This window comes from Bufo gargarizans, chromosome 1 (genome assembly GCF_014858855.1).
Source record: "Bufo gargarizans isolate SCDJY-AF-19 chromosome 1, ASM1485885v1, whole genome shotgun sequence".
NCBI classification, from domain to species: domain Eukaryota; kingdom Metazoa; phylum Chordata; class Amphibia; order Anura; family Bufonidae; genus Bufo; species Bufo gargarizans.
The window spans coordinates 519026192-519039194 of NC_058080.1; the positions used below are offsets into that span (position 1 = coordinate 519026192).

Consider the following 13003-nt stretch of genomic DNA (forward strand, 5'->3'; position numbering starts at 1 on the left):
GTTTATTTTCCTCAGTGAATACATTGGAGAAAAAAATATTTAACAGCTTTGCTTTCTCCTCGTCGCTCTCTGCGACTTCCCCCTCATTACTCTTTAAAGGGCCGACACCTTCAGATTTATACTTTTTAACATTTATATAATTGAAGAACATTTTAGGGTTAGTTTTATTTTCTTTGGCAATTAATCTCTCGGTCTCTAGTTTGGCTGCTTTTATTTGTTTTTTACATGTTCTATTTTTTTCTAGTTTTTCAGTGCTTCCGTGCTAACCTCCTGTTTTAGTGTTTCATATGCTTTCTTTTTGTCATTTATTGTTTTCTTTACAGTTCTGTTTATCCACATTGGTTTCTTTTTGTTCCTTAACCTTTTATTCCCATACGGTATATACCTCTCACAACTAGATTTTAGGATGCTTTTAAATATATCCCATTTTGTGGCTGTATTTTTATTTTTGAGGACTTTGTCCCAGTTAGTTAGGCCTATGGCCTTTCTTAGTTGGCTAAATTGAGCTTTTTTGAAGTTTGGTATTTTTGTTCCTCCTTGTAGAAATGATCTTTTGAATGATAATTGCACGATTTTCCTAGTTTATGACGTAAAGTCATGATTTTATTAAGGACACTGAGGCGAGTATTGCATTCTCTTTCTTTACTGAAATCTATAGCAGCATAGAGAAAAACCTTTACCACACAGGGTAACCATGGCAACAAGACCTCCCCTAACCCAGTATAAGAGTCCTGGCATCCAACAGCCCCTCCTCTTTCTTTGATGAAGACACATCCTCAGATAGTCGTGAACCAAAACAGGACCAACTCCAACCGCGAAGAACTCAAACCGAACACATCCAACAGGGACTGACTGTAGAGACAAGGCAATGGAACAAAACTTGACATCAAGCTCCAAGAATACCTAGGCATTTATCCTAAGAAAAAGAGCAGATAAAGAGAAACATAACTAATGTAAATTTAGGTACTGTAGAGCCAAATGAACGGTTCAACGTAGCATGTAAACAGGACAATATAGTATTAAGGCAAAAATGGTGAACATTAAAAAACATTAATAAATATGGAGCATAATAACAGCATTAATAGAACAGTACACCAAATATATAAAAAACCATAGAAGAAAAAATAAGCGAAGGGAAGAACAAATAAGGGAGGGGCAATACTCGCATCCGTGTCCTTACGTCATAAACTAGGAAAATCATGCAATTTTATTACATGACACGGAGGCTCCTATTGCAAGTTTAAAGCTGTTGGATAACCAATGAAAATGCATGAGTGGATGGTCGGAAATAAAACTCCCGAAATGTGGAAACTCGAGACCAGTTTGCCAACCGAAGAATATCCTCTAAGCGGGCACCAGCAACCGCCATAGATGTAGAAGCAGCGCCTCTAGTGGAGTGCACCGTGAAAACAGAAGTATCCACTCCAGCCAAGGACATAACCCACTTAACCCATCTGGCCAAAGTGACACAAGTAACTGGAGCAAAGGGCCGACGATAGGACAGAAATAATTCCGGAGACGTCGAAGAACGATGAGAAGATGTGCGTGCCTCATACACCTGGAGGCACACGACCGAACAAAGGGCAGGAACCTCGGGGAAACTAGGGTAAGAAACCGATCTAATGTTGGTTTTGGTACGCCGAGAAATGTTAAAAACGACACCATCGGGTGTAAAAGATCTAGCATCAAAATCTAAGGCCCTGACATCGGATACTCGTTTGCACGAGATCAAACAAAATAAAGTAACCAATTTGGCAGACAATTGTCGCAAGGACAGCTGGTCATTGGAGGGCCAGGAGGAAAAAAGGGAGAGAACCAAAGAGACATCCCAAGTACCAGAAAAACGTGGACGAGGGCGACGAGAAAGACGGGAACCTCTGAGAAGACGACAAACTAACGGATGTTGACCAGCAGGATGGCCGTCAAAACCCGAATGATAGGCAGATATGGCAGAACGGAATAAGTTAATCATACGATAGGCCTTACCTGACTCAAAAAGAGACGTAAGAAACTGCAAGATCTCCGTTACAGGGGCTGAAACGGGATCCAAGTCCCTTGCCAGGCACCAGTCAGTCCAAGATCGCCAGGCAGCACGGTAAGATCTTCTGGTCCCAGAAGATGTCTAGTTGTTTCCAGAACATCGGAGACGTCCCAGGGACTCCTGAAACTCTACACGCGAGCAGACGTAGAGAACCGTCCAGCACGAGCGGATGTTGGCGACCTGACGGGTCTAGTAGAAGGCCCGGGAACAACGGCAGAAGTAAAGGAGGATGGATCAGACAGTCCAACAGCTGAGGGAACCACGATTGGGCCGTCCAGAAAGGTACTAGTAGGACCATCTCGGCTCCCTGAAGACGTAGTTGAGCTAGGACTCGAGGGATCATCATGAATGGTGGAAACGCATATGACAGAAGATTGGTCCAATCCTGGAGAAACGCGTCCACCGCCTCCGCATCCGGATCCGGCCTCCAGCTGTAGAATCTCAGAAGCTGGGCATTCAGGCAAGAAGCGAAAAGGTCGATGCACAGAAAAAAGGAGTGCTAACCATGCTACATCCGTAGGACCCCACCGAGAAGAAATGGAGGAAACATCATCCCGTCTAATTTCCAATCGCTGGCATCCACCAGAAAACGAGAGGACCAATCCGTGTGAGTATTGTGCAAACCCGGAAGATACTCCGCCACAAAACTGATGTCCTTCTCTAGGCAAAACTCCCAGAAGTCCCTCACTAGATGGGAAAGGCCGAAGAACGTGTTCCTCCCATAGCGTTGACATAACGTACAGCTGAGATGTTGTCCATCCGCAGTGTGACACATGCATTGGCCATACCATTTGTGAAGCTGCGAATAGCAAAGGAGCCGGCTAGTAGCTCCAGGGAGTTGATGTGTAGATTCTCCTCTGCAGGGGACCAACTGGCCGCCGGTAGTAACGCCACTGCAGTAGGCACCCCAGCCCGAGAGGCTGGCGTCCGACTCTTTTGTAAAGTCGGGTTGTGGGCCGAAAATTGCTTTGCCATTACAGGCATCCAGATTGTGGATCCACCACCGCAGTTCGTCCTTGGTCTCCCTGTCCAGGCAAATCAGGTCCTCGTATGTAGCAGCAGCCCGAAGGTGCGCAAGCTTGAGGTGTTGAAGGGCCCGATAGTGCAACGGAGATGGGAAGACCGCCTGGATGGAGGAGGATAGTAGGCCTATGACGCGGGCAAGCTGATGTAGGGAGACTTGTGGGAGAGATAATGTCCGGCGAAGTTCCTTGCGAATAGAGCGAACCTTGGAGGAAGGAAGACTGAGGGACTCTGTGGTAGAGTCGATCCGAAAACCCAGGAACTCTATGGAGTGAGACGGGACTAGGCAAGATTTCTCCAGATTGATGAGAAAACCTAACCGGGACAGAAGATCTATCAAAGTCGATAGGTGCTCCAGGGGGAGGCTGCGATCCTGGGCCATGAGAAGGATGTCGTCTAGATAGATAATAAGACGAATTACGCGACTGCGGAGGAAGGCCATGACCGGTCGCATCAGCTTGGTGAAGCACCGTAGAAGGTCCCTGGAGGAATCTGCTACCGGGACGGTCAGATAAGCGTCCTTCAAATCGGGTTTGGTTATCCAGTCGTTCAGGAGGAGCATGTCCCAGAGAAGGTGAATGCCCTCTATTTTTAAATGGCGATAACGGACATAATAATTCAGGGGACGGAGATTGATCACCGGGCGCACCTCGCCGTCTTTTTTGGCCACCAGGAAGATGCTGCTGATGATTTCGGTGGAATGGGAAGGAGCCCGCTCTATCGCACTCTTCCGAAAAAGAGAGAGCAATTCCATGTGTAGAAGACGTTGCTTCTGTATTGGCAGGCAAACAGGGTAGGGGGCGGGAATCTTTACAGATGGAACAATCAATTCTAAATGGAACCCCTGAACTGTGGACAAGACCCAAGGGTCTGCGGTAATAGTTGTCCAAATATGGGAAAAACGATGGAGTCTGCCTCCTATCCAAACTGCTGAAGAAAACAGAGGTTGACTGATGGGTCGACGGTAGGGGCCTCTGGATCTCCAAGAAGGACCGCGGGACGGGAAGAACGCCGGAGGTTGTCTTGCGTCCTGGGAGGCACGGTATGAGTAGGAGCCTCGACCCACAGAGCCGCGGGTCCGAAATGATGCACGGCCGGACAGGCGGCCCCTGGAGCTGCCGGCCCTAGAAGAGACCCGCCCCTGGAAGACACATCTCATAGACGACTGGGACTTATCAAGGGCAGTGAAGGCCCCTACAATACGACCGAGGTCTTTGATGAAGGAGTCTCCGAACAGGAGACCCTGTGCGTCCTTGCCGGCCTCCGTGAGGGCTAAATTAGAGAGCTTTGGATCTATTTTAAAAAGTATAGCTTTATGCCTCTCGATGGAAAGAGAGGTCTTGACATTACCGGCGATGCACACCGCTCTCTGGACCCATCCACTAATCTCGTCGGGGTCAACGAGTATATTCTTGGCCCTGGCAGACTCTGCCATTTCAAATATCTTGGTCAGAGGACCTAAAATGTCAAGCAATTTGTCTTGACAGGCCTTCAAGGCCGATTCCAAACCCCTACGCGGATTCCATCCGGACTTAGCCAGGAATTGCGTCATCTTCGGATCTACCGACGAGGTCTCGCCCACCTTGCTAGGAATTATGGGCCTAGGGCACTCTGCCCTTAGTTTATTTCTTGCCTCCTTGGATAGGCGTTGGCCACATGGTCGGATGGCAACCATTCGGCAGAACGAGGATGGTGTAAAGCGTCTGGGTCAAAAAGAGACTCTCCTGACGGGTCAAGGACCGCAGAAGTAGGGGTAGGAGGTGGGTCAGACGGGGCGACTACAGGTTCCGCCAAAATGACAGAGGGGCCCAGGAGGATCCCCTCCGTGTAATCAAGCTCCTCTTCCCCATCAGATATATCCTGTAAATTTGCCTCCTCATCCGTTATTACTTCCGATTCAGAATCGGGTTCAGGCTGCGCTCTGGCGCACTTCCAAGGCCTTGCCTTTTCTGCCCGGCGGGCATGGGCTCTTTTGCGCGATGTATGCGCGCTCTCAGTGGTGGAATTTTGCACACCGGTCATAGGGTTTCTGGAGGCACTGAGCTCAGGCACAGGGCGACTGTGCTGATGGGCAGGGCGGTGATGACATTTGGTGGATGCATGACCCTTAAGAGCTTCAGAAATGGAGCTAGTAATGGCGCTGGATACAGAGCCCATGGCTGCTTGAATAGCAGCTGCTACTGAGCGTTGAAAATCAGAGGTCTGTAATGCATCAGGGCTGGAGGCTAAATCATGGCCCAGAGAAGGATTCTCAACCTCCTCAGGAAGCCCAGATAAGGCAGTGTTAATGGGGTTATTGCCCTCTGCCATGATCTAGGATCACCTAGCTTTAGACAGCAAAACAGGGGGGAAAAAACACAGGCGCGCACAGGAGCCGAAGATGCTTGCGATCCAGTGTGGTCGCGACTGAGGAAAACGCGAGCTGCAGGGAAAGATGGCGGCCGAAGTCTCGCAAGGAGACTTCAGGTCAGCCGCCGGAAGACAAAAGTATTTGCGCCACGGTAATAGAGAAGCGGGAGAAGCGCCAGGAGAAGAAGAAGGGCGGGTACAAAATGGCGAGGGGGAGTGGCCAAGCGTAACTAGCGCTCGGAACAAGTAGGTACCAAAAAAAAGCAGGGACACCGGAAGGGGGAAAACAACTAAACTGAGGGAACAAAACCCCCAGGGCAAAAGGGAATAAGGGAAATCAACCTGAGACTAAAGCAAAATAAAATAAAACAAAGTGACACAAAATAAAATCACAGAATAAATGTGAGGTCCGGAGGACCAAGAGACAAGCTGAGAGGAGAAAAACTCCATCGATCTCATATAATTATAACCGCATCACAGAGAAACTGTAAAAATAGCTACACAACATAGAATAGTACTTATCTTGATGTGGAGCAGCAAAGAAAGAGATGGGGCTGTTGGATGCCAGGACTCTTATACTGGGTTAGGGGAGGGCTTATTGCCATGTGTGGTAAAGGTTTTTCTCTATGCTGATATAGATTTCAGTAAAGAAAGAGAATGCAATAGGAGCCTCCGTGTCATGTAATAAAATTGGAAGGTTATTACTTTATGGTCACTATTTCCCACGTGTCCCCCACCATGTACGTTTGTTGTTCTGTCAGGCCTATTGGTTAATACTAAGTCCAGTATGGCCGTCCCTCTAGTCGGGTCCTGAACCAGTTGGGAAAGGTAATTGTCTTTGGTTATTCCCAAGAACCTGTTTCCCTTATGAGATATACAAGTTTCAGTTTCCCAGTCTATATCTGGGTAGTTGAAGTCCCCCATAATAAACACCTCATTATGATCTGCCGCCTCGTCTATCTCATTTAGTAGTAGATTTTCTGTGGACTCTGGTATATTAGGTGGTTTATAGTAAACTCCTATTAGTAATTTATTATTGTTTTTAGCTCCATGTATCTCTACCCACAGTGACTCCACTCCACATGTTCATGTCCCTCACTTATATCTTCACGGAGTGTGGGCTTTAGACAGGACTTTACATAAAGGCAGACCCCTCCCCCTCTCCGGTTTTAATGATCCTTTCTAAACAGACTGTAAACTTGTACATTAACTGCCAAGTCATAGCTATCATCCAGCCATGTCTCATTTATTCCTACTATGTCACTCCTCACACATCACTAATTCCAGTTCCCCAGTTTTATTTGTCAGGCTTCTGGCATTAGTATACATACATTTGAGAGGTTTATGTATATTTTTTTCCCTACACCTTTCCTTCTGAACTGTTCTAGTCCCTCCTTCCATTCCCACTACCTTGCCCCCGGTCTTTATCTGCACTTCCCCTCCTGTAATTTCACTCCCCCCCAGTCCCTAGTTTAAACACTCCTCCAACCTTCTAGCCATCTTCTTCCCCAACACAGCTGCCCCTTCCCCATTGAGGTGCAGACCGTCCCTATGATAGAGCCTGTAGCCGATAGAGAAGTCGGCCCAGTTCTCCAGAAACCAACCCTTCCTTCCTACACCAGTTCTTGGCCACTTGTTAATCTCCCTAATATCCTGCTGCCTTTCTTGAGTGGCCCGTGGTACAGGTAGTATTTCGGAAAATACTACCTTTGAGGTCCTTGCCCTAAGCTTTTGACCTAAATCCCTGAAATCATTTTTAAGGACTATCCACCTATCCCTAACTTTGTCATTTGTTCTAATATGGACCATGACCGCTGGATCTTCTCCAGCCCCTCCCAGTAATCTGTCAACCCGATCCGCGATGTGTCGAACTCTAGCGCCAGGAAGACAGCACACTGTTCGGCGATCACAGTCTTTGTGACAGATTTCCCTATCTGTTCCCCTAATAATGGAGTCTCCCACTACCAGCACCTGTCTGACCTGCCCTGCTCTCCTGGTCCCCTGCTTACTGGAGCTGACATTCCCCTGACTAGCAGAGAAAGTGTCCGGCTGCAGCAGTGCCGTTCCTGGACTGACATCCCCCTCATCTGCCAAAAGTGCAAACTTGTTGGGATGTGTCAGATCAGGGCTAGCCTCCCTGGCACTCTTCCCTCTACCCCGCTTTCTAACTGTTACCCAGCTAGCTACCTCACTTTCCTCAGCCTCCTCTCTGTCATCCTCCCCCTCATCTACCCCAAAGAGTGCTTGCTCGGTGAGAAGCAAACTCTTTTGCATATTGTTAATGCCTCTTAGTGTTGCAAATTGCCCATTTAGAGACTCGATTTGCGATTCCAAACGGGTAATTTTCTCACATCTTGAACAAAGATATACACCCTCGAATGGCTGTTCCAGGACTGCATACATCATGCAAGATGTGCACTGGACTGCGTTGTCAATTGTGCAACACATACTAAATGGGGATTACACCACAAAATCGAAAAATACTATATAATGTAGTACTAAGAAACTGGCTAATTGCAGTCCCCCACTGAAGTCCCTGAATCTAAAGTCACTTAATATTAAGTCACACACTTACGCAACCACACTTAATAAACCACGCGTCGCGGTCAAACTCGCGTTATATATCTGCTTATATAAATATAAAAGTAGCTCACTACACCAGCCTGGTTTGTTTTCCCTCTGGTTTGCATTCCTATTGATAAATTTTATATATATATATATATATATATATATATATATTATATATTTATATGATAACAGATACATAAATGTCCTTCATAATATTCAATATAAAACAATACAGAGGTCCTATTGATTTTCTTATACAAAAACTAAGGTTGATTATATGTGTATATAGATATTACAGATATTCTGCTTCATTAACAGATACCAAACTGTAGAGGTAATTAGTACCAGCTGCGTCAAGAGAATATCCTTATCCTTAAGTCATAAATCGAAAAGGAGACAAGAATGCCTCTTCTCAGACAATTCTGGTGCATTCCTGAGAAAATAAACCTTATGAACAGTGTTCTTTCCATGAGCTTCTCTCGGCCTTCTTTAAAATACATAACATGTGGAATATAACACACATGGCTTATTATATATTAAATCCACTATAATTAGGATATTTTTATATAAATGCTGTACACCTATGGAAAAGCACAACACAAAAGATTTGGTTTGCCTAAAGATCCAGAGTTTGCTCGTTCATTAGACAATCGGTGGCAATATTACACTGCAAGATGATTGCTAATGAGCGTTCATACGAATGCTCATTAACGATCATCTGCCAAAAAATCAGCAGGTGTAATACAGGCTTTAGTCAGAGGCAATAGGTTAAATTGGTACACTGGGCGAGAACACTCTATCTTTGGTCCCCTCAGAGTGGCAGCAATGAAGAGGTCGGTTTCTCAAGTTATCACCACGGCTATCTATCCAGAACAGGCTGCATTATTTCTATTCCCTGTGATACACTGCTGCTCACACTGCTCAGGCACTTCCAGTTTGAGGTATTTCCTTCCTCACAACTCAATGTGCACACATTGCACTGTCTCTCAGCAGTCACGGTATAGTTCCTCATGACACAATTGCAGCTTACACTAAGTAGTTTAGGTTGCCTACCCCTACATTAGGCTGTTTCTCTCCACTGCAATGCTCAGCTGCTCTATGGCCCTATCTTTGGCCCAAAGCTACTGTATGTAGCAATTGGCAAGCAACACAATAGTACATTTCTCACCATCCTCACTACTGTTCACCAGTAATGTCTACTGAATCCCCACCCCAGAGTGACATTGCACTGTTGCAGACTGCCTGTAAAATTTATTCTCCATTAAATAGAAATGTCCAGGGCCTGTACACACAGACCATTTCACTCTTTGTAGTGCTATCCTTTTTACAGTACCCTTCGCGGTATTCCATAGCAGTTCCAGTATCACATCAGCATATTTTCACCTTGACATATCAACTTTTATGCAAGACAGTAGACACATTCCAGAGGTGTACTAAACATAACATATTAGCAGAATTATGTAGGCTTCATACCAATTTCGGTAGCCTGGCCATTCCTGGGAAGGTTCACCATTGTTCCAAGTATTCTTCATTTGTGGATAAAGTCTAGTTTAGTGCTCTAATTAAGAGAAACAAAATAAGAGTCTTGCAGGTATGGTACTGTACCTTTTAAAGTCTAACAGAACTAGAAGCAATGATGTTACATATTAGGCTTTCGAGAAGCTTCAGTTTCTTCATCAGGTGTACTACAAGAAAAGCAATAACAACAGAAGCAACAGAACATCAAAAATTGAAATATCGAAAGCTTGTTATGTAACATCATTTCTTTTTCTTTTTGTTAGCCATTAAAAGTTATCAGACCGGCAAGACTCGTTTTCTACTGGCTAACACGGTACCAGGCTTTTTTGTGGTTCACTGGAGTCCCAGCGTTTTTAGCTTTATAAAACTTTTCAACCTAGTAGATTTCAAGGACTCTGTTTTGTTTCTATATTAGAATCTCCTTTGAATGTGGTACCACTGTGTTTGCTTTATTAAGAACTTTTAGTCTGCCTCACACTGCTAGAAGTGTATTTATTTTACTCACTTAAATATCCTGATATATTAGACAGTGCTATACAGCGCTTGCTGTCTCCTGTCGAGCTCACAATCTAAGTTTCCTATTAGTATGTCTTTGGAATATGGAAGGATCCTGGAGTACCCATAGGAAACCCACACAAAGACAAGGAGAACATAAAAAATCCCTGCAGATATTATTTTTATAGGACATGTAAGCTGCACCCTGGGAATACCCTAACCCAACTGTCTGCCTATCAGGGGCAGACTGGGAACTTAAAGTGGCCTTGGAAAAAAATTTAAGTGGCCCCATGTTGTGGGTGAGTTCAAATTAACAGAAGGCAGGGTAACAAAAGTAGGTAGGGCCAGGAATACCATATTGTAGAACAAAATATTGCCCCAGCAGAGCCAAATATCTCAGTGCAACACAAAAAACTGACCCAGCAGCATCCAAAACTACAGTGCAGCATAAAATACCTTCTCTGAAGCTGCCCCGTTCTGTCCTCCTACTCCAATTGCTTCGGGATAGCAAAACAGTTGAATTTAGGCATCAGAAGGACACCTAAATGCCCCCAGCAGTAATTAACTATTAAAGCGAAAGATCATTACTTACCTTGCTGGTGCCTGTGAGGAGTGCTTAGGTGGCCCCCTGGGCATTGACCCACCAGAAAATTTCTCTGTAGATCCTATGGCCAATCTGCCCCTGCTGCCTATGACAGCCTGGATTTGTTGGGACTGTCTCTGAAAATTAGAGACAGTCCTTGCAATTCCGGGACTGTTGTCAACTTTGATTTAGTAGCTAAAGGCACATTAAAGGCGCTTTTTTCACATAGGGCCAGATCATAAATTATCAAATAAAGTACAGTATAATTTTTGCATTTACTTGGGTTATTTATGTCTAATAAAAGTATTTGATGGCAACTATGCAAATATAGAAGACACTTGTCCACGTGAAATTTTAGATTTTCCTTTTTAGTAAACTTGCAAACTTTTAAAAAATTCTGTTTTCACTTTCTCATTATTGGGTATTGAGTGCAGAATGATGGGGAAAATTCAATTTGTTTTATTTTAGTACAATGCCACAACATAAAATGTGAAAAAGTAAAAGGGTCAGAACACTTTCCAAATGATTGGCATATTCTGCTCTGTTACTGATAAATTGTACCACAGAGGATCCTCAATCCACATGCTTGATGCCAATTAAAAAAAGCTGTGTATAGCCTCCAGAGCCACTCTCTTTGAAATTAAATCTATAACTTAACAATTGTAATCATTTTTACACAATGCAGCACTATTGTAAGTGATAAGTGATGCTGTCTATACTTTATGTATCTGCTATTCTCATAAGCAGGGGACCAGTGGTTACCGATGTCTGACATGTCTGGATCTATATTTGCCTGACCATATTCTGTGTCTTTGATTATATTATATGTTAATAAATAATTTTTTGTTAATATTAATATCCATATTAATACAATTATATAACTTTTTATTTTTAACAAAGAAAGAAGACAAGTGACTACCATAGGTTGACAGAGCAATGCATTCTCTTTTCGGCAGTCGTAGAAGTGTTTTCTTTATTCTGGCTTCTGCCGATCCCCAAATGATTATCTTCATTAAAAGTCACTTTGAGTCAGCTGGCATTTATAGCTTTATAGGGAGTATGGGTAACATGCAGTTCCAGTTGAAATGTAATCAGAACATTATGCTCCTTACACCTCCAATCAATATAACCTGCAATGAAATGGGTCAAGCCCATTTGAGTTTTGTTAATTTATTGCACTAATGTCTTTAATTCCGGTACAGAGCAAAGAGGAAGATTAGCAGAGGTTTTAGAAACTGCTTTATATGAGTCTGGCACAATGTGTCAGGCACAGGAGCACAGATCTCATTGCAATTGTTATTTTAGTCATTTGCTCGCAGGCTTACCATGGTATACAGGGATGTCTGGAGCATTACTCTCTATCGATTTTTCTTTATTCCATTACCTGTCATATTATATTTGAAAGACATTGGAAGGAGTGAAGGTAATTGACAGTAAAAAGTCCTAAAAGTGTACAAGGAAAAGTGACTGGTACTAGAATAAAAAATAAAGAACAACAATGGTACAGTAGACCACTAAGTATGGCTGCCCTTATGGTTGGTGATGCTAGCAAATCACAGAAAAATTTTAAGAACATCCTGCACGATACGATAATGAATGCAGCAGGTGCACATGGCTATATATATAATGACAGAAAATAATGCACTATGATAATAGATGCAAGCATAACATATGGACTAAGCCCTCGCTCTCTTGCACTTTTGCCCCACCTATCTAATAGGCGACCTTGATTAGGTGGTACATATAGGTGTGTGTGCTCCTCCTCCCACCGGTTGCTATTGCACATGGAGGTAACTAGGAGCAACACACTATATGTGCGGGGTCTGCGCTCCTGAACATAAATGCATAACGGCATAGGCAGGTTTAGCGTAGGATCCGCCTGAACTGAGACCACCTTGTCGCTTCGTAGGTGGGCTTAGATGTGTTGACCAAGTGTCTCAGATTTTATCAAGAGAGTGAGGGCTTAGTCCATATGTTATGCTTGCATCTATTATTATAGTGCATTATTTTCTGTGATTGGTGATGCTAGACATAAATAGAATGCCTTAAAAACTATGGACACCTTTTTGAGGCATTTTTATAAAGTGCATTTTACTCATTTTGGACTAAAATCGATTTTTCTATTGTTTTTATTAAATATTTTTATCAGTTATTCCCCTACAGCTTTCACTTTCAGTGCATCTGCAGACTTTTGCTTCCCCCTTCTCAGTGAGTCCGTCAGAGAGATGCTCTGATGGCGCGACCTGAAGCTCTTATCTATACTTTCCTCAAAGCTCATAAAACACTCAGTATAGCAAAATTTATATCAGTTTGATAGGAGTTCAGTAATAAAGGCTACAGATTGAGCCATCAGAGCAGCTCTCTGACGGATTCACTTTGAATCATTGCAGAAAGTTGCAGGCAAGAAATGAGGTAAGTATGGCCTC

The 13003-nt window shown here is 43.9% G+C and overlaps 1 protein-coding gene across 1 annotated transcript in view; it reads left to right on the forward strand.

Moving 5' to 3' along the window:
- The window catches only part of MYO18B (myosin XVIIIB), a 758252-nt gene that overhangs the window by 229225 nt on the left and 516024 nt on the right, over positions 1-13003 (forward strand). The gene's annotated exons all lie outside the window — the stretch shown is intronic.